Source organism: Mobula hypostoma, chromosome 7, assembly GCF_963921235.1.
Source record: "Mobula hypostoma chromosome 7, sMobHyp1.1, whole genome shotgun sequence".
Lineage (NCBI taxonomy): Eukaryota > Metazoa > Chordata > Chondrichthyes > Myliobatiformes > Myliobatidae > Mobula > Mobula hypostoma.
This window is the reverse complement of record NC_086103.1, coordinates 147,399,673-147,422,626: the sequence shown is the minus strand read 5'-3', so window position 1 is coordinate 147,422,626 and position 22,954 is coordinate 147,399,673.

Sequence of the window (22,954 nt, the reverse complement as noted above, 5' to 3'; positions counted from 1 at the left end):
TTCTTAGCTTGCAAAAAATATGCTATTGTTTTTATGCTTAAAGTATATTTTTTCCAATAGTTCAACATTTCCCTTTGACATTAATTCCCTTTTCCTGGCAATCATTAAGCTTCATTTTATCTGTGTCACCAGCCAAATATAATTTTCCTTCTTAATGTTTCAGTGATACTCCTTCATTTTATATGAAATATTACTAATCATAATAGAAAGTACTTCTCCAGAAACATTGACTTTCTTAATTGACAATAGAATCCTATATCAGAATTATTCAAACAATCCCCAGATAAATGAATTTTGTGTTGATCTTTAATGCTATGATTTTTTCAAAATATTTTCATACTATACCTTATACATAATATTTAACATCAGATAAATATTTATGCAGAGATTCAGGCCTGCAAATCTGTCTGCAAGATAATGAAAATCATCATTGCATAATGACAACTGCATTAAATAATTTTGGTATGATTTGTTGAGAGTTCACCCTGCAATTAATAGACTAGAGTTTTTGTGCTGGATTTTTATGTATTCTAACACTAATTTATAGGTATCCAGGTTGCCTAAAAGATGTCTTGTTAGTACAATGTCAAATATTTATTTGACATTCAGGAAGGGGAAGTCAGGAAAACACAGTCCATTTCTTATTGAACAGTCAGTGGTGGAAAGGGACAGCTGCTTCAAGTTCCTAGAGAGCAATATCTCAGAGGATCTGTCTTGGGCTCAACACATTGGTGCAATCATGAAGAAGGCATGTGCATGGCATCAGGAGTTTGAGGAGATTTTATATGTCACCAAACACTTTTGCAAATTTCTACAGATGTACCATGGAGAGCATTCTGACTGGTTGCATCAGTGCCTGGTCTGGAAGCTCCAATGCACAGGATTGTAAAAAGCCACAGAGGGCTAGCTCCATCATGGGAACTAGCTTCCTCATCATGAAGGAGATCTTCCAAAGGCGGTGCCTCAAGAAACCCCATCATGGAAACTAGCCTCATTAAAGACCCTCAACATCCAAAACATGCCCTCTTCTCATTACTATCATCCAAGTACACACACACAACATTTTAGGAACAGCATATTCTCCTCCGCTATCAGATTTCTGAATGGTACATGGAGCCATGATCACCCCCTCGCTATTTTGCTTTCTTTTTGCACTATTGTAACCTATAGTAATTTTTTATGCATTGCACTGTACTGCTGCCACAAAACAACAAATTTCATAACAGTGATAACAAACCTTATTCTGATTTGGATTTTGACAAGATCTTGAACCATTTTAGAAATAATAACAGCCCACTTTGTTCACTCGCGGAAAAGAAAACAAATATTAAAATTCTGGGTCACATTGAATATTATTTAAACATCAGACATGTTTCTCCTGCAGAAGTAAGTGGAATGTTGCACACCACTCTATGAAACATGCCGCAGTAGTTTGACACAAAATGGGATGCCAGTTAACATATCCACATTGGCTTTCAGCAAGCTCTCCCTCAGAACTAAAGGGCCAGAAAAGTCAGAGGAGATGCTGCAAAAACAAATGGTTCCACATGCACCACAGGAGAAATAAGTAAAACATCGGAGGTAAATATCTGCCAAAAGAGGTGAGACCAAAAATCTTCTCCATCCATTCTTCTACCTTGGAGGCTTATTCTAAGCAATGTCATCTCAGGCAAAGAGGAACTCTGAAAATCTTATTTACAATGGCCACTCAGTGACTCATAATTGCTTTCCAAGTCAGGTCACCCTCACTCTCAGAGACCTTGCCTCAGGATTCTGACTGCTGATAGATGTCACATTTGCTGCCCACTGCTGCTTTGTAGGTCAAATGAAGTTCCACTAACAAAGTAAGGAACTTTTAATTCTTGTTCAACAAAACTTGTGCATTTACAGCCATTTGGCACGTGTAGCTTCATTGGAGGGTTCCCAGAAGTACAAGGTTTCAGAGGTTATCCATGCCCTTTCAGATACTTAGGTGGTTGGGATCTTATTAATCCTATCGAATGTTGAAAGGCCTAGAAAGAATGGATATGGATGTTTCCTATAGTGGGGAGTCTAGGACCAGAGGGTGAATAGAGGGAATTCCATTTAGAACAGAGGTGGTGGAATATCTTTAGCCAGAGAGTGGTGAATCTGTGGAATTCATTGCCACATGCTGTGAAGGCCTGGTCACTGGGTGTACTTAAGGCAGAGGTTGACAGGTTGTTGATTAGTCAGGGCGTGAAAGGTTATGGGGAGAACGCAGGAGAATGGGTTGAGGGGGAAAATGGATCAACCATGATGAAATGGAGGAACGGACTTGATGGGCCAAATGACCTAATCCTGCTCCTGTTGTATTTTATGGTCTTATGATCTAATTCCCTGGGAACATCCTGTCAGGTTTCCTGTAAACATGGAAGCTGCCTCCTGCATGATCTGTGCTTCTGAAGCCTGTGCCAATCTCTCTGCACCCATGGGTAAATTCTGACAATCCCCCTTTCTCCACATCCTTTCTATTAATGCAGTATGCACTTACTCCTTGCCTACAACATGCCTCAGTTGCTGAAAGAGTGAAGCTTTTGTCTTTAAGGGCTACATCCCAAGCTCAGAACATTGAGGGCAATCAGTTCTAATGCAGGAAAATCATCCCCAACCCCTACAACTCCTAAAACCACAGGTAAATGAGAGTGACCACAAGAACTGTTTTGGAACAGTTCATTCAAATTTTCCTGTTTTTTATATGGCTGTAGATTGATTGCTAATATGTTAAGATTTTACATCCCTGTTTTAATGCCAGCTTGGTGTCTTCCAGTAGAACAAGTTTGAAATTTAAACAATAAATGCTGATGTGAAATATGTGTCCTGAAATTGTTGCCTATTTCTTAAAAGATTCTTGTCGTTTCTTCCTTTCCTTCCACACTGAGCTTTGTAGCGAATGAAGTAGCTCTTATGTAGTGGAATTTAACACAATTGCTAAAGATATACCTGAAATATCATTCCATTATTTTTACTGTGAACACTGACAAACTTTCCAAGTTTTTCTACAATTACTGACTTTATTTCAGAATTACATTTGTATTTTCAATTGTACGTGAAAAACCATTGTGCATTAGATAAAGAGAAGTTGTCCATGAAGTCACTGTGTTAAGCGGTTAAACCCGGCGAGTGTGGATGGCCACAATGGGTGGGCTGTACTGTCTAGATGCTTCGTACCAAACCCCTGAAACAGGCAGTCCATTGCAAACTCTGTATGGGAAGTGAATGAAGGAAAAGGTTCATAAACGTGCTCAAAGTTTCCTTGAAAAATGCAACATCCCCATTGACTCCTAGGAATCTCTGGCCCTTGACTGCTCAAAGAAGAGAAGGAGTATTTGAAATGATATTGAAAACCTCAAGACCATGTGACAAGAGTACAGGGAAGCCCTACATAAACAGTGGAAAGAGCACACCGGCTCACAATCTGTGGAGAAATCTGCCATTCTCACTTTGGAAAGTAATAATAGACTCTCTTTCTAACCATGCAGTCCAAGAATAAGTATCAGAATATAGCTTCAGTAAAAAGAATGTACAATTACTGACTTTTTTACAAAACTACAATTATATTTTATATGTGAAAGACCATTGTGTATTGAATAAATATAAAGAGTCATTGTCCATGGAGTCACTTCACATTTCACTACAGTTCGCATCCTACTTTCTCTCTGTTTCCAATCATTCCACTGTAATAATAACAGAATAAAAGATTACATTCAATCATCACTCCAAACCGTATTTGTAAATCCAGCCATGACATAAACCATACCACTATAACTGCGAATGAATCCCCTGAGCATTCTCTCTGGTCCTGCTTCTGTACATCTGTTCCAGTGCTTGCTCCTTCAGTGCCTGTTACACAGCAACAGAAAGGTGATGACCTTCAGTGTGGTGGACTGCAGGTAAGCTGTAAGATGATCCAAAACAACTTTGAGCCCCAAATACCTGTCTTCGGACTGTATGTGGTTGCAGTCTTGGCTGCCAGCAACAGTAAGTGGCAGCCGAGTGGCAGATTGAGAGGAAGAACGGACACCAGAATCATGCTGCATTGGACTCCCCCGTTCTCCTTTACTTTTCACACCTGGATTCAGGAGGCCCATCAATCACCAGGCACTTCATGGTGTGTGCACATTATTAGCTTGTCAGAAAGGACTCATTTACAGTGGAACCCTTGCGTTTACATGATTGAAGTTTGTTAATCAGAAGAGATTGTGGATTTAGGGGAATGGAGGAAGCAGGAATTGCTACGAACTTACTGTCAGGTTCACTGTGCTACTGCTTACCATGGACTTTGTGGACAATAGTCTACTCTACAAAGGAACTGAAGCTCCGTTCATCCCTGTGTGCTTGGTGCTCCTGATGTCACATGTGCAACAAGTATGCTAATAGATACCACTCTAACCAATAAGGCACAAGCTTCCACATCCCATGTTATGCCTTGGTCCTGCAGCAATATTGTTTTGTGCTTAATACCCAATTAAAAGTGCAACTTGAGAGTTTGGGCCAGGATATCAGGAAGCAAGGACTCCATTAACCCCAGGATGGTGGAGATGCTGCCCTGGTCCAATAGAAGAGGTCCAAGGAGATGGAAGTAGAGGGTCAGAAGGGCAGCTGCCTGTTGGAAGATCCATAAGCTGGGCTTTATGCCATGAACCTGTCATGTGGTTTGCTCTAAGTGACACAGGAACAGCTGCCAGTGGTGGTGCACACCAGGAGATGTGGGTGTGAAGCTTAGTGCACTGCTAAATGTATACAGTCCTCATAGAATATTTAATGGTAAGCTCCCTGTCCTAACTAATAAAGCCTTGTGCCTTGGGGATCAGACTACAGATTTTAACCTCCTGCATCACTGCATCCAAGTCCATAAGGCTTGTTTCCTGTCCTTCACCTCACTTGTTGCTTTCTCCCTTTGCAACCTTACCCTGTGCCTCAAAACCTTCCAATTTCTCAGTGAGTGAAGGCCCTCTCCCCTCCATTTGTCTATCAAGGTCTCCAGAAAACATAGGTGGTCATTTTCACTCATGTTTAGTCATGCCCTTTGGCATCTAGCACCTCTGGAAAAGCTCCCGCCACTAGTTGAAGCCAAAATTCATCTCCACTTTCAGGCTATAGGCTGGCTTCAATTAGCCTGAGCTGGCTTGAGCAGGTGTTAGCCTGACATTAAGAACTATTGTCATACACCAACAACAGTAATAGCACAGTTGGTGCTGAGTAGATGCTGAAGTCGTGTTAATAAAAGCACAACGCATATTTTGTGTTCAGTATACACTTGGTCAAACTGGCTGCATTAATCGTAATTACTGGAACACTTTTCTGCCACTATCCACTTTAGACTTCACTATGTGTTAAATTGTTACATTTGAATTATAAATTCAAAGGTTTCAAAGGTAACTGAGATGAAGTCTAATCATACTTGGGAGCTTGTGTGTTCGAAATATTTCTTTTCATGATATTAAAAATCACATTAAATCACTTAACCTTTTGGCAAAATGGTGAAGTATGACTATTGCATTAAATGATAGCTGGAAATCTTCCCCCCAGCATATTCCTGCAGTTATATCAAAATAAAATATTCTGAAAATCATTACCAAATCATAGTGAATTGACATCATTTGGTGCCTTTCTAATCAGAAAAGAGAACAGGTTAGATGAGCTTAGTTTTGTTACAAAAGGCCTTCCATTTTAGGAAGAATCTATATATGTATAACAGAAGATAATTCATAATGTTTGATATAATGCAGAATTCACATTTATATTTTGATTTTACAGCTTTTCTCTAGAAAGCGTATTTTACTGTTGCATCAGACGTCTATCTAGATTTTATTGCATTTTGATCTTTTGTCTTTGGATTTGCTACATTCATCGATCGGTTACTTTTTGTCAAACATCTTTGACGTTCTGCTTATATCTGCCTTAAAGCTGTCATTTACTGCTGCTTATTTCCCTCTATATTTGACAGCACTAGCTTTCATTAGCTTTTATCTTTTTTCTTCACGTTATGATGTAATCTGTGCAAAGTGGCACAGCTTCCCAGTTCTTATATGTAAAATTTGCAACATTTTTTTGAAACGGGTCAGTGCCCATTTTTGGTTCCTTTCTTTATTGAGTACCGTGCTAAAACTTTTTCTGCAGATGCATACTATTCAGGAGCAGTCTGTGGCTACATGCAGAGATGTGGAAAGAAGAAAAGACCTTTCCTTTTTCTGATTACCATAGTAACTAGAACATTGCCCACCGCTTGTCACTTAAATGGGCAATAGCAAGTTAATATAGTTTCCTGTGCAATCAAGCCCTCTACTGGAGATTGTGGCTTGTGTGACACAGGGTTACTGAAAGGCCAATATGGTTGTTTCAATTAAAATCAAGCATTTTGCTTAAAATAATACCCATTTGTATCCATTTTGTTCACTATAAAACAGCTGCTGTATTCAAGATGACAGCATACTTGTTTAACCAGTGTATCATGTGATAGATTGAAAATGAATTAAAGAATGTTTTCTCTAACAATCTAAATTTAGATTAGGAAATCCTTAAACAATATTATTCACATACACATTCGCATCTAAACACACAAGTGCAAGCATGCAAATCCACAAGTGTTTGATATTCATATGAATATCATGCACAACATTTACAACTGAATATGATGTGAAATAGAGGTTTTATTTCAAATACTGAACAATTAAGTACTTCTCATCCAACTGGTATAAAATACTTATGCCAGATTACTTTACATCTCCATCTTGCCATTCTAGAATAATAACATTAGACAGTGGATTCTGGTTAATTGGGCCATTGTTTAATTGAGACAGTCACTTATTTGAGGCAACTGTTAAAAGAACAAAAATGAATCCAGAAAATAGTTGGGATTCCCTTCGTTTATTTGGGACACTACGCCACTTAATTGGGACAGGAGACAGTTTCTTACTAGCATCAGTCACATGCACGTGTGTGTGTTCTGTTAAATAGTACACTGTGCTTAAAACGAACAGTTTTAAAATAGCACCAGTTGTGTGTGTTTGTGTTCAAAAAGCAACGATATTTGTCACTGATTATTAGTGAGAAATAAGCAGTGAGACAATTCAGAACTGTTTTTCACACTGCGGTTTCAAGCTTTCAGGCTTGGAGATGCCAGAAATGGCTGGGAGTGAAAATGAAACGATTCCATTACTTCTGCAAGTTAGGAACTATGGAGAATTTGAAGGTATTGTTTTGAATGTTACAATGAAAATGAGAATTTGGAAGATTTGAAGGCAGTCCATCATCTGCACTAGGTGTCTGCACTGACTTTGTTCATTTACAGTCAATGAAAAGAACATGGCAGCATACAAAAAGGAGGAACTCCGCTGTCGATGACTATCAGGAGCTATAGATTTATAGCACTGTAGTAGTATTGTTAGTACTCTAATTTGTTCTGTCTTTCATTGAAGTACATATATGATTTGTTACTCAGTTAAATGGTAATTTTCCTTTTATATACGTTTTTAACTATTTCCATGAAACTTCAGCTAATTGGAGCAGTCGCTTAATTGAGCCAAAATGTATTGGTCTTGATGTGTCCCAATTAATCGCAATCCACTGTACTTCTGCTTGTAGTGGCATAATAAATAAAAGCATTTGCTATTAATATTTTATGAATATTTTAAAGAAGCCAGTAAACCCAGATAATAATGCATGGAACAGAAGTTGCAGGCTCAGCTCCTTTGTTCAAATATCACAATCCATTCATCCACTAAGAGGGGAGTCAGGTTTGAAACCATTTGCCCTTATTATTGAAATAGTTTATTTGAGATCAGTAATCTGCCGCATATCAGGATTAAATAGTTATTTATGAAAAACATATAAATACACTTTTATGTATCCAGTATTCTCCATCTGCATTAAAATAAAACAATAGTTCATCAATCTATTTCAGTGCTTAGCTATTACCTAGAACTTTTTTGATTGACTCTCTCTGGTACGGTCTCTGCCTTGCAAGAGTACCACAACAGTTCTTACGGAAAACAATAATATCTTTATTATTGTGATAAGATGATCTACCCCATTGCATTGCTCTCAAACTGCCTGAAGCCTTTGAGGTACAATTTTCTTCCCATGACTCCCAACTGTTGACCAGCTCAGTGGGATCATAGTCAGCTGGTTCCATTTCCTCTAACAGTCATAGAAAGAAAATCACCAGTATTGTCTTCTCTGTCCATAACTATATATTTATTTCTATAGCTCTCCTTAGCCCCTTCCAGCTTCTCATCTATCTACATAACAATCAACTTTACCTCCTCTCTCTGCGCCTTCATCCCCTATGCAACACACACAAAATGCTGGAGGAACCCTGTAGGTCAGGCAGCATCAGAAGGTGGGGGTGGGGGGAGGGGAACAATGATGGAAGGTGAGAGGTGAAGCCAGGTGTCTGGGAAAAGTAAAGGGCTGGATATGAAGGAATCTGTTAGGAGAGGAGAGTGGACCACAGGAGAAAGGGAGAGAGGAAGGGCACCAGGGGGAGGTGAGAGACCACAGTGGAGAATAGAAGAAGAGGGGAGGGGGAGGGAATTTTTTTACCGGAAAGAGAAATCGATATTCATGCCATCATGCTGGAGTCTTCCCAGATAGAATATAAGGTGTTGCTCCTCCACCCTGAGGGTGGTCTCTTCGTGGCACACGAGGGGACCCTGGACCAAAATGTCGGAACGGGAATGGGAATGGGAATTCAAATAGGGCACTGGGAAGTTCCGCTTTTTGGCAGAAGGAGCGGAGGTGCTCAAGAAAGCAGTCTCCAGATTTACGACAGGTCTCACCAGTGTAGACGAGGCTGCATCGGGAGCATAGGATATGATAGACAGCCCCAGCAGATTTGCAGGGGAAGTGTTGACTCACCTAGAGTGACTGTTTGGGGCCCTGAATGGAGGTGAGAGAGGAAGTGAACAGGGAGGTGTTGCACTTTGGCTGGGAGTGAGATTCGTGGGGAAGGATGAATGGACAAGGGAATCACGGAGGGAGCAATCCCTGCGGAAAGCTGAGAGTGGGGGGGGGGGAGGTAAAGACATGTTTTGTGGTAGGAGCCTTTTGGAGATGGTCCAAGCAGCAGAGAATAATGTGCGTTGAACATGGAGGCTCCTGGAGTGGTAGGTAAGGACAAGAGGAACTCTATCACTGTTAATGTGGCAGGAAGATGGGGAGAGCACGGATGTCTAGGATATGGAGGAATGCTGGTGAGGGCAGCATCAATGGTGGAGGAAGGGAAACCCCATTCTTTGAAGAAGGAGGGCATCACTGATGTCCTAGAAAGGAAAGCCTCATCCTGGGAACAGAAGGGACAGCAATAAAGAAACTGAGCAAAGCGAATAGCATTCTGACAGGAGACAGGGTGGGAAGAGCTATAGTCAAGACGGCCATTGGGAATTGGTAGGATTATTAAACGAGTCAGTCCATAGTTTGTCTCTAGAGATGTAGACAAAAAGATCAAGAAAGGGAGGGAGTTGTCAGAAACAGAACGAATGAATTTAAGGGTGGAAGTTGGAGGCAAAGTTCATGAAATTGACGAGCTCAGCATGGGTGCATGAAGCAGCACCAATGCAGCAGTCAGTGTAGCGGAGAAAGCATTGGCGAGCATTACCAGAGAAGACCTAGAACATGGACTGTCCTGCACAGCAAGCGAAAGGGCAGGCATATCTGGGACCTATGCAGTTGCCCATGGCTACCCCTCGAGTCTCGAGAAAGTAGGAGGAGCCGAAGGAGAAATTGTTGAGGCTGTGCACCAGGAGGAGGGTGGGGATGGAGGGGAACTGGTTGGGTCTTTTGTTGAGAAGGAAGCAGAGAGCTTTAAGGCCTTCATGATGGGTGATAGAAGTGTACAGGTACTGGACATCCATGGTGAAAATGAGGCCGTCAGGGCCAGGGAATTGTAAGATAGTGAGAAGATCGAGAGCATGAGAAGTGTCATGGATCTAGGTGGGAAGGGACTGAACCAATGGGGATAGAATGGAATCAAGGTATGAGGACACAAGTTTAGTGGGGCAGGAACAGGCAGAGACAATGGGCCTACCTGGACAGTCAGGTTTGTGAATCTTGGGTAGGAGGTTGAAGCGAGCCATGTGGGGTAAGGGAACCATGAGATTGGTGGTAGTGGATAAGAGTTCTCCAGTATTGATGAGGTCAGTAATAGAATCAAAGACAGTTTTCTGATGCTCAAGAGTGGGGTCCACTTCAAGGGGAAGGTAAGAGTGGGTGTCTGAGGGTTGCTGCCTGCCCTCAGCAAAGTAGAGGTCAGTCTGCCACACTACAACAGCACCCCCTTAGTCTGTGGGTTTGATGGTGAGGTTGGTATTGGTGTGGATGGCAGTGAATTTAGAAGGGTTAAGGTTCAAGGAGGAGAGAGGAGTGCTGAAGTTGAGCTGGTTGATGTCTTGTCGGCAATTAGAGATGAAGAGATACAGGGCAGGCACAGAACCAGCACTGGCTGTCCAAGAAGAGGGAAGGAGTTGGAGATGGTAAAACAGATTATTGGCGCAGGGTGGGGAATCCTTGCCAAAGAACTGGGCTCATAGACGGAGGTGACGGAAGAAGAGCTCAGCATTGTGGTGGGTGTGTAACTCACTGAGGTGCGGGTGAAGGGGGACAAAAGTAAGGCCCTTGCTAGGAAGAGAATGTTTCACCTCAGAGAGGGGCAGGTCAGTAGGAATGGTGAAGACACGGCAGGGATTAGACCTCGGATTGAAGAGTGGAAGAGATTTGGAGGAGTCAAGAGGCAGGGGGGAGGTCAGGGTGCTCGGGGGAGGTAGGATGCACAGAAGATGGAGGCTCCAAGAACAAACAGGTGACGATAGAACCTGAGAGATCTGCATTGGAGGGTTGTAATGGGTGAAGAGGAGCCCAGGGGCCCAGTAGCAGTGAGGAAGGTATCGGCCTAGAGGTGCTGGTGACATTGGCCCATGTTTGAGCTGGAGCTAGAGGCCACACAATTTGTAGGCTGAAGGCCCCTATGCTCTCTGACACTCAATATTTTCCATGTAGACACAGGAAGTATTGAAACCAGCATCTTTGGTCCCCATTCCCAACTTCACTTCATTATTTGAAAAGGTGGAAATATGTTTGCAGGCAACATATCAGTAAATGCTAATTTCCATCTCCATACAGACTCAACTTCTGTCTCAGTCACCAGTTATTGAAACCCTCACTTATACCTTTGTTATATATGGTCTTGATTATTCTACTGTTCAAATGGCACAAACACTACAGATGCAGAATACCTGAAATAAAAATGGAAAATTCCAGAAATTGTCAGCATCTGTGCAGGGAAGAACAGCATACATATTACAGGTTGATTAGTTATTAGAATGGTCAGATTTGTCTTTATCCTGACATTCTCCCTGATTCGATATTGCTGCTCATGTGTGATCATCTCCGGCTCTCTTGCCATGTTCTAAAGTTTACCAATTCACATTCACCTACCATTCCTATTGACCGTCACTGGGTTCTGGTCATATATGATTCAATTTCAAAGCTTCTCAAATTTTTCTATACACTTTTACTCCCCTATCATCTTTCTCCACCTCCTTACCCCATTATTACCCTCGTCCTTGCCTACCCAAAGCTCAACTAATTTTAGTGTCTTGACCATACCTGAATCTAATCATTCAAGCAATGGTGGTCAGACCTCTAGCTGCCAAGGCCCTGATCAATGGAACTATCTCCTAAACTTCTCTCTATCCCCCTTTGCTTCTCTTTAATGAAACAACTGTTGTAAAATATCCTTCTGTCGCTTAACACCACTTCTGGTTTGATAATACTCCTGTGAAAAAATTTTAACAGAAAACAACACTTTTTCAAATAAGTGTTTCTTTGTATTTACTGTGTATGCCCACAAAAAAATGAATCTCAAGATAATATATGGTGACATTTATGTACTTTGATAATAAATTTACTTTGAACTTTTGACATGTTTTGCCATATTAATGGGATTATCTCAAAATTATTGTTGAAATCTTATTAAAATTCCACATCTGGTTTATCCTCTGATTATACAAAGCTCATAAAATTATACTGAAAATAGTGATGCAGTTTTAACATTGATTTAATTTTGTCATATCAAATACTTTCAACTAAAAACCTTTAAGTTTTTATGGTTGAAATAAGTTTGCGTTCATTATATTGGGTATGTAGTTAAGAAGTTAATTTACCAGATTAGCAGCCAGAGGCCTGTACTATTGACCCGGAAACAGAAATTCTAATTTAATTTCAAATAATTGCCTGCCAGTAGTGAGAAGGATTGAACACCTTGTGCCTTCCAATACTATCACTCAGTGATTTCACTTTGAAATTCAATCGCACATCACTATTTCCATATAATTGAAAAGTCCCTTTAGCTCTTGAGTGTATTTATGCAGTAACTTACCTCAACCATAAAGCACACTAGACTTAGGATGTTTTCTGTCTTAAATATAATTAAATTATCCCACTGAATTAATTATATGGCATTTTAAAATGTAAAAGGAATTGATTTTTTTTTCTTATAGATATGCAGTACAAGCCTTTTTGTTTATTCCTTCCATTCCCATTTTCACTCTTCCTCTCCAATGTTGAAATAGTTACTTCCTTGCTGAACCACTATTCTTGCCCAAATGGAAATTTTAATTTGGTGAATATGACCAAGCTATTCCTCCTCAGCATTTTGGGTGAGGATACACCAAACCAGACGCTTGTTTTTACCTTTTTGTCCAGTGAACAGTAACCACAGCGGAATCTCTTTGTCCTCACCGAGAGACACTGAGACTAATTACTGAAGCTGGATTGGCAACCAGATTTTGATTAGTTAATTCATCATACTTTATAAGGTAAATCATGTGTTTTCTGGATATGTAAGTTGTGGATATGCTACATTGCCATGAGAAGAGCGGCAACACTTGTGGGTTGTGTCCAGCAACTAGGCACAGTTACATGTCCATGTAACTGGATGTGTGACAAATAAAACTCATCTTCAAGTATCTCTAGACCATTGGAGGCCGAGGGGATACCTGATTGAGGTTTTTTAAATTATCAGGGGCTTAGATAGGGTGGATGGTCAGAATCCAGGGTAGAAATGTCACCTGAGGACTTGTTTTTAAGATTTAAGGGGGGAACTTTAAAGGTGATATACCTGTAAGAGAAACGTTTGTTTTACGTAACGTGCTTCGAACAGGTTATCAGGGATAGCAATGGAAGCGGGCAGTTTAGTGGAATTTAAGAGGTGCCTAGATAGGCACATAAATATGAAAATAATGGAGGAATACAGATGACACACAGGAGGAGGATATTTATTATAAATTTGGAATCAAGATCGGCACAACATCATAATACTATTCTATGTTCTATGGCAGAACTGTTCATAATTTCAAGGCCTACAATATAAAATTTCATGCTGACTTCCATATCCTGACTTTGTCCTTATAAACAGAGCTTCCTATCTGTTGGAGATACCACGCTGCATGCCGCAAAGCAGTGAACTAGGATGGATAGAACAGAGCAAATAGTGGCATGACCGTCATTAAGAGGAAAACAGAATACAATTTAACATAATTATAATAGGTTTCCTTGAAAACTAAGAATTCCGCAAAATTCTGCTGAACAACTTGGTCAGATTCCAGTGTTTCAAGCAATGACTTTAATTAGGAGTTAGGTTTACAAAATTGGTTGGAAGTAAGTACAAGGCTGTGGGTCCTTATTTCATACTGGTTGAATCTCTCTAGTTCACTATGTCCTGTGGGTCAGCATGCTTTGAATTGGTGGTGCAGATCTGACTGATTAATTAATTACAATTAAGATCCAAATAAAATTAAGTAAAATTGCTACCTACCAGCACAACTTTCGCAACCTCAACCAACGGTGATCTTAGCCAATAACATTTTCAACTTAAGGAATCTTTGGTTTACAGACACTCCTGTACCTAGCATCACTTTAAGTATAAGAGAGTTCTTTGAACCCTCCAGTGTCCATTTCCCGCAACTGTCCCACAGTACTTAACAATAACAATTCTCCCCAGGAAAATGATCAGGGTGCATTTTTTGTGGTCTGACTTTTCCTGTAGTTCCAGTCAATTCCCAAGTGTGCCTGACTAGAGAGGTTCAACCTGTATTTCTATACTCCACCATTACAAGTGCTAGGCTACAACAACATTTTGTATGCTTGCAGTAAGTTTATTTTTTAAGTTATGTTATTAAAGCTTAGCTGTGTGAAAAGTTAAATAGAACAAGAATTATAAATGAAGGTCGCCTTTACGTGGAATTTCTTCAGAGAGCCAGCACTAGTGTAATGGGCTGAATGGCCTATTCATTGCTGTACAGTTTGAAGTGGATAGAATGCAACTGTAGCTAGTACAGAACATGGGTCGGCTACCACAGTACCTATTGTTTTCCATTGAATTTAATTGAAAGGATAATTGGGTGTCTCATATAATAAACAGCTCATGTGCCGCCTCCCGCCTTGCCAATGTTGATTTTTTTTAATGCACATAAAGCCATCATGGGAATACTGTACATTAGCAGAAAAAGCATTTTGTTGCAGGTTAAAAATAAAGGTTTAAAAATAACTAAAACAAGAAGGGAAAAATTGCATTTTAAAGAATGAAAAGTTTGAGTATAAGTAGTGAGTAGATCAAAGGATATCAAAAATGGAATGTTAGAATTCCATTATCTTGAAAACCTGAAATTGAAGGAAAATAATGATTATTTTATATGTCTTTTCCCATTTTTATGAAGTATTTGAACTCAGATATTATGACATAACAATGTAGTTGCTATTTACTTTGACTATGAGCCCTCTATAATATTTACTAGAAAGATAAGACTTTCATTTATTAGAACTTGAGCATTTTATTCCATTTATTTCATTTGTCCTGGATCCCAGATCCATAAAATTATCATTTTATCTGCATCATTTTATGCCATAACCAAACTATATTAAAAAGTTGATAGTGGAAAAACAAAATTTATTGTAAGTTATGTCAAGTTTTTAAGTTTTACATTTTCAGTATCTTATAGAAGTAATTACATTCTGTTTTAACAAAGAACTCACTTGCATATAAAAACTAAAGGACTAAAGCAGAAATGTTATTAGTTCAGTTCTCAAGTTTGTTGTCCCAAATTATACAGATGATAATGTTATTTTAAAAATGTGCCTGCTCAAAACAATCTGTCTATAAACAATCTTTGTGCAAGCTCTGAACTCAAAATGAACAGCAAATGTAAAGGTAGGATAAAGAGAAGTTTTAGAACGGAATGCAATGACTTTATTATAGAAACTAAAAATCATGGGAAAAAGTGCTAGTTTTATACTACAAAATCAGTTCTTTGGAACTTTGTAAAAGTATGGTTTATTTTAACAAATCAAATATTAATTCTGGAGATTGCTTGCCCTTCACCATAATGAGATAGATTCAGCAGACCAAAGCCTTTTGGTTTCAAGTGATTATTTTAAACATATGGTATCCCTATGTACTATTAATCACATTGTCACTTGCACCAGTTCAGGTTGATTTTGTATTCTCTTATATTATCTAGTTATTTTTAATTTATATGTACTAGAAACATATCTTTCTCTGCTATAAATTTCTCATGTAACACTGAGCTGTTTAGTTTGTTTCTAATTCTGTATTGTTGCCATAGATACAAGGTTGTGGAACTCTTGATTTAAATCATTTATATACTGTACTGGACTGAGCTTATTGTTTAAAGTTGTATTCACCCAGTGTTTTGAAGATTTACATTTTTAATGGCTCATTTATGTAATCCCATAAATAAAACACCAGAAAAAAGCACCCCTACACAAATGAACGTGAATTGGGGTTTGAAAAGCTGTCGGAACAGGTCACAGAGGGTCTCAGCTGCTGGGCCTTGATTGGTATCAACTACGAAACCACTATGGCAAGAGACTTAAGACCACCCAGTCAGCCAAAATGGTGTTTTACCAAGCAATAGTGGGATGGTGCTATAGTTCACTGTCTCTTTTTTTAAAAAAAGAGTATGGAGTTCTGCAGCAAAACCAATGCTGTCTAATACCCTTTTACTTATTGCTTTGACAGCTGCACATTTCAATCCTACGTTCAGATGACTAGCTCTTCTATCTGCAGACTTCAATTTTTATTTTTGCTGTTGTAAAATAGTTCAGTGATGGTTATTTCTTATTAAACCGCATAATTATAATTTATTAGACATCTGCTAAAGTGGGGTTCATTTATCTACAACCAAAATATGATGGAAGTTAAGAACCATTCCAACATGTAATTTTGCACATTCTTTTCACACTTCATTTTTTATCCTGAAAATCTCAAGTATAAAAATGTTTATTATTTTCTATCCACTTTTTAATCAATTATTATTCTTGAAGTTATGTATGTAAACTTTCAGAGTTTTAATTTGGAATAAAATGTTGCACATACTTCAGAAATAAACAAACCAACAATTCACAACCCCTGTGGCAAGTATTAAAGCAGAGACTAATTTCCTAAAATGTTACTTTAATTCCAACCATTTAAATGGCATATTTATAGGATTGAAGGAAATTTTCTATTATTTAGAACATGGTTTGTTAGTGGATTTTCTAGTCAAATATGTAAATGTAACCTGTAAATGTTTAATGAAAAGATTAAAGTGGAAATGTATTCACATAAATAAAGTGATATTTCCCACTGTAACTGATTCTTAAAGAGAATTTAAAGACCGATATAATTACTGATTCAATTTGTTTTCACCCCGTCTTGAATCCACAGTGCAGTCATTTACTCCTGAAGAACTTTAAATTATAATAATACATAAAGTGCTTTCTCTCATCAGCAAAGTTATAGAAGATTTCAACAATATTGATGAAAGAGCTGAATTCCAGAGGTAAGGTGAGATGTATTGCTTCTGACATTAAGGCAGCACTTGACAGAATGTACTATCAAGGTGCCTAGTAAAATTGGCCAATGAACATCAAAGCGAATACAGTCCAGTGGTTGCTGTCATAACTCACACATATCTAGGTCTCACTGCTTGTGGGCTTGGGTGTCTTCCTTTGCTGAGGAGCCTTGCATGGAACTGAACACCGTGCACTTATCAACAAACATCTCCTTTTTCCATGCCTGCATGCTGCAAGAACTAGAAGACATTTAAGTATACGCTGACAAGTGGCAAGCAAAGCTTGAACCACAAGTGCTAGGTACTGAGCAACTCCAGCAAGAAAATTTCTAACCACTTAAATGCAATGGCACTACCATCACTGAGATCTCCACCATCTATATCCTGAATCACCATTGACTATAAACTCAGCTGGACCAGCCATATAAATTCTGTGACTAAAAGAGCAGGCCAGAGGCAGGGTCACCATTTGCCTGGATGAGTACCATGCCAACAGCTCTCAACACCATCCAGGACAAAGCAACCTGCTTGACTGGCATCCCATTGACCCCCCTGAACATCCATTTCTCCAGCACTGCCCATGACTTTGTGTTTAGGTACAGCTCAAATACCATCTATAAATTTGCTGATGATACAACCATTGTTGGTAGAAGCCTAGACAGAGATGAGAGGGCGTACAAGAGCGAGATATACCAGCTAGTTGAGTGGTGCCACAGCAACAACCTCGCACTCAGTGTCAGTAAGACCAAAGAGCTGATTGTGGACTTCAGGAAGGGTAAGACAAAGGAACACAGACTCAACCTCATAGAGGGATCAGAAGTGGAGAGAGTTAGCAATTTCAAGTTTCTGGAGGTCAAAATCTCTGAGGATCTAACCTGTTCCCAACATATTGATGCATCTATAAAGAACACAAGACATTGGTTATATTTCATTAGGAGTTTGAAGAAATTTGGTTTGTCAACTAAAACACATGAAAACTTCTATAGATGTACCATAGAGAATATTCTGACAGGCTGTATCACTGTCTGTTATTGGGGGTGGGGGGAGGCTTTTGCACAGGACTGAAAGAAGCTACAGAAAGTTGTAAAATTAGTCAGCTCCATCTTGGATACTAGCCTCCATAGTATCCAAGACATCTTGTTAAAACGGTGCCTCAGAAAGGCGAGGTCCATCATTAAGGACCCCCATCACTTAGAGCATGCCCTCTTCTCATTGTTACCGCCAGGAAGGAAGTACAGAAACCTGAAGGCACACACTCAGCAATTCAGGAACAGCTTTTTCCCTTCTGACATATGATTCCTAAATGGACATTGAACCCATAAACACTACCTCACATTTTTTTTTCATTTTTGATATATATTATTTGTTTTTGCATTTTTAAAAATCTATATCATCATCATCAGGTGCCGTGCCCAGTTTTTGCTTTGACTGCCATGGCCCACATACTCCTGTTTCGCGTCAAGTGGATCAATTCATTGATACTCATTTTCAGTTCTCTGGCTGCTGTCTCCATCATCATGTCTTTTTCTTCCTCTTGCTTTCTTCCCTTCAATCTTTCCCATAATTACTGTGCATTCTAACTCCTCTTTCCTAAGCACATGTCCAATGAAGTTACATAGCCTTTTCATGATCTCATACATTATTTCTCTTTTTGTGCTTGCTTTGTTCATGACATCCTTGTTAGATATTTGTTTCATCCATGATATTCTTTGCATCCTCCTCAAAAACCACATCACTGCTGCTACAATTCGTTTCCTCATGTTACTAGATATTGTCCAACATTCTGAGCCATATAACATAACTGGATAAACGTAACATTTCGGTACTCTGAGGCCGGGTTGTCATGCCTAGTTTAGTATTGGTCAGTATACTCTTCATTCTCGTAAAGGTGTCTTTTGCCATCCCTATTCTTCTTTTGATGTCCATGTCACACCTGCCATCTGATGTCACCCAGCTTCCTAAGTAGCAAAAATTCTGTACTTGTTTTATGTCTTCCCCGTTTATTCTCAGCGTGCAGATAGGATTCTCCTTCTTTTGGATATCACCATACATTCTGTCTTTTCACAATTGATAAATAGACCCATTTTTGCACTTTCTTCAACAATTATATCAATTAAGTTTTGTAGTTCTTCCTCCGTACTTGCAATTAACACAGTGTCACCTGCATATCTGAAATTATTGATGTTTTCACCGCCAACTTTGATTCCCAAGATGTCTCTTTTTTTTTGTAATATTGTTTCACTGTACACATTAAATAAATCAGAGGAGAAAACACACCCTTGTCTCACGCCTCTCTTGATTTTCGTAAACTGACTCACTTCTCCATCTATTCTTACAGCGGCAGTTTGTTCCCAGTACAGATTTCTGATTAGGCGGAAGTCTTTCGAAACTAGATCTATACAGTATATATGACTTACTTATTTATTCCTATATTATCATGTATTGTATTGAACTGCTGCTGCTAAGTTAACAAATTTCACAACAAAGGCCCAGATAATAAACCTGATTCTGATTCTGATTCTGGTTTCAGTGTGAACTAAAGCAAAATACAATGCAGTTACTTGTCCTGGTTACTTGAAATCTTTATCACCAAGAAAAACAAAGGATTCAGCTACTTTGAATCACCCCCATTCCCACCATAATTTGTACAAAATAATAACTTTAAATTTTAAAAATATCCTACCAGTTGTACATTGTTGTCGAGTCTAAATACATGAACTAACAGCACTGTGGGAGGGCCTTTTCCAGAAGAAAAGCAACAGTTCAGCATCATATTTTCATAAATAATTAGGAATGTGCAACAAATGCTGGCTTTGCCAATGAAGGACAGATTCTGAAAATAATTTTAAAGAATGAAATGTATTTTCAGTTGTGAAATATTCCAAGTTGTAAGACCAAATTGAAAACATATCAAGCTTATGTGTAAAAAAATAATTCACAGTGTTTTTCAAGAAACAGAAATTAGGCCGTGTGTTTCTTTAACACAAATATACATACCTGTCAAATATGTAGATGTAAATACCAGATCATGGAAAGTGCTAAGAAAGTGACAAAGAATTAATCATTTGCATCAATTGCAGGACATGATATCCAAACTCTCCTCTCCTATCAGATTCCTTCATCTCCATCCCATTACCATTTAGTTTCACCTATCACCTTTTAGCTATCCTTCTTCCACTCCTCTCACTTTCTTTATTTTGGCATCTTTCTCCTTTCTTTGCATTCCTGAAGAAGGGTCTCAGCCCAAATCATTGACTGTTTGCTTATTTCCATGGATGCTGCCTGACCTGCTGAGTTTCTCCAGCATTATGTGTATATTGATAGAGGATTTGTTGGTTAGGAGAATGGAAAGGAGGTGCTATGGACAAGGTTTGTTGCCTCCTGGATGCCAGAGTCAGGGACATCTCGGATCGAGTTGACAACACGCTTAAATGATAAATGGAAAATTCGCTGAAAAATGGCAGGTGGAATTTAATGCAGTCAAGTGTGAGGTGTTGAACTCTGGTGAGCAGTAGAACAGGGGAGTGGGGGAATACAGATCTACAATTTCTTCCAAGTTGCACCACAGGTAGATAGGGTCGTAATACAAGCTTTTGGCACACTGGGCTTCATAAATTAACGTTAGAGTTGGGATGTTATGTTGAAATTGTATAAGGTGTTGGTGAAGCCTAATTTGGAGTATTCTGTGCAGTTCTGGTCACCTACCTGCAGGAAAGATGTAAATAAGATTGAAGAATGCAGAGAAAATTTACAAGGATGTAGGCAGGTCTTGAAGACCTGAGTTATAAGGAAACGTTAAATTGGCTAAGACTTTATTTCATAGAACGTAGAAGACTGAGGGAAGACGATAGAGATGTACAAAGTATAGATTGAGCTAATGCAAGGAGGCTTTTTTCATTGAGGTTGGGTGAGACTAGAGCCAGAGGTCATGGGTTAAGGGTGAAAAGTGAAAAGTTTAAAGGGAACTTCTTCACTCGGTGGGTAAGAGTGTGGAATGAGTTGCCAGTGCAAGTGGTGGATGAAAAGTCAATTTCAATATTTAAAAGAAATTTGGATAGGTATATTGATGGGAGGGGTATAGAGGGTTACGATGCAGGTGCTGATGAATAGGACTAGACAAATAATTGGTTTGGCACAGACTTGATAGGCCAAAGGGCCTGTTTCTGTGTTGTAGTTTTCCATGACAAATAATGTGGTAGTGTTCATAGACAGTTCAGAAATCTGACAGTGGTAAGTGGAGTACTACAGGGGTCAGTGCTGGCCTCACAACTGTTCATTATATACATTAACAATTTGGAAGAGAGGACCAAGTGTAGCAAACCTAAATTTGCTGATGACACCAAATTGAGTGGAAAAGCAAATTGTGCTGAGGATGCAGAGAGTCTGCGGAGAGATAGAGATAGGTTAAGTTAATAGATAGGACAAGGGTCTAGCAGATGGAGTGCAACATTGGTTATTGTGAGGTCATCCACTTTGGAATGAAAATAGATCAGATTATTATTTAAATAGTGAAAGATTGCAGCATGTTGTTGTGCAGAGCAAATTGGAAGTGCTTGTACATGATTGATTTGTAGGTGCAACAGGTTATCAAGAAGGCAAATAGAATGTTGGCCTTCATTGCTAACATGATCGAATTTAAGAGCAGGGAGGTTCTGCTGCAAATGTACAAAGTACTGGCGAGTAAGCACCTGGTGTACTGTGTGCAGTTCTGGGCTCCCTAGTAAAGATATCCTTCAGTCGCCTGGGACTAGAATCACTGGAATTTAGAAGAATAAGAGGGGATCTTTTCGAAACATATAAAATTCTGAGAGAGATAGATAAGATAAAGGCTGGAAAATTGTTTCTGCTGCTGAGTGAGACTACAACTAGGAGACATGACCGCAAGATTCAGGAAATAGATTTAATACAAAGATAAGGATCAACAGCTTTTCCCTTAAGAATAGGCGCAGAATTAGACCATTTGGCCCATCAAGTTTTCTCTTTCCTAGGAATTAGTGAACCTGTGGAATTCTCTGCCCACGGAAGCTTAGAGGCACTAAGGTGGAAATGTCAGGGGCAAGTTTTTTTTACACTGAGCGTGGTGAGGACGTGGAATGGGCTGCTGACAACGGTGGTGGAGGCAGATATGGTAGTGTCTTTAAGAGACTCCTGGATAGGTACATGGAGCTTACCTAAGTACTTTCTAAAATAAGTACATGTTCAGCACAGCATTGTGGGCCGAAGGACTGTATTGTGCTGTAGGTTTTCTATGTAAATATATTTAAGAAAGACTTAAATAGGTTTTTGTATTACAGGAGAATAAAGGGTTTTGGTGGAAAAGGCAGGTTGGTGGAGCTGAGTTCACAGCCATATGGCCTACTCCTGCTCCTATTTTTTATGTTATTATTTCCCATTCACCTCTAATTGCATCGTTGCCTAAAGCAAGTTAATGAGATTGAGGCTCAAAACATCTCAACTCTTTTGGCAACAAGATGAAATAGACTCTATCAACATGTAGCTAAAAAATCCATCCTATATTTCCTAAACAAGAGAAAATCTGCAGATACGAGGAAGTCTGCAGATGCTAGAAATTCAAGCAACACACACAAAAACTGCTGGTGAATGCAGCAGGCCAGGCAGCATCTCCAGGAAGAAGTACAGTTGACATTTCGGTCCGAGACGTCAACTGTACCTCTTACTATAGATGCTGCCTGGCCTGCTGTGTTCACCAGCAAAATCTGCAGATGCTGGAAATCCAAGCATGCTGGAAGAACTCAGCATGCCAGGCAGCATCTATGGAAAAGAGAATAGTTGAAGCTGGGGGGTGGGGTGCTGGAGAGAGTAAAGAGCTTGGAAGTTGATTGGTGAAAGAGATACAAGGCTAGGGAAGGGGAAATCTGATAGGTGAGGACAGAAGACCATGGAAGAAAGAAGAGGGAGGAGCACCAGAAGGAGGTGAAGGGCAAGTAAGGTGAGAGAGGGAAATTGAAATGAGGAATGGAGAAGAGGAGGGGATGGCGTTACCAGAAGTTCAAGAAATCGATGTTCATGCCATCAGGTTGGAGGCTACCCAGATAGAATACGTGTTGCTCCTCATCACGACA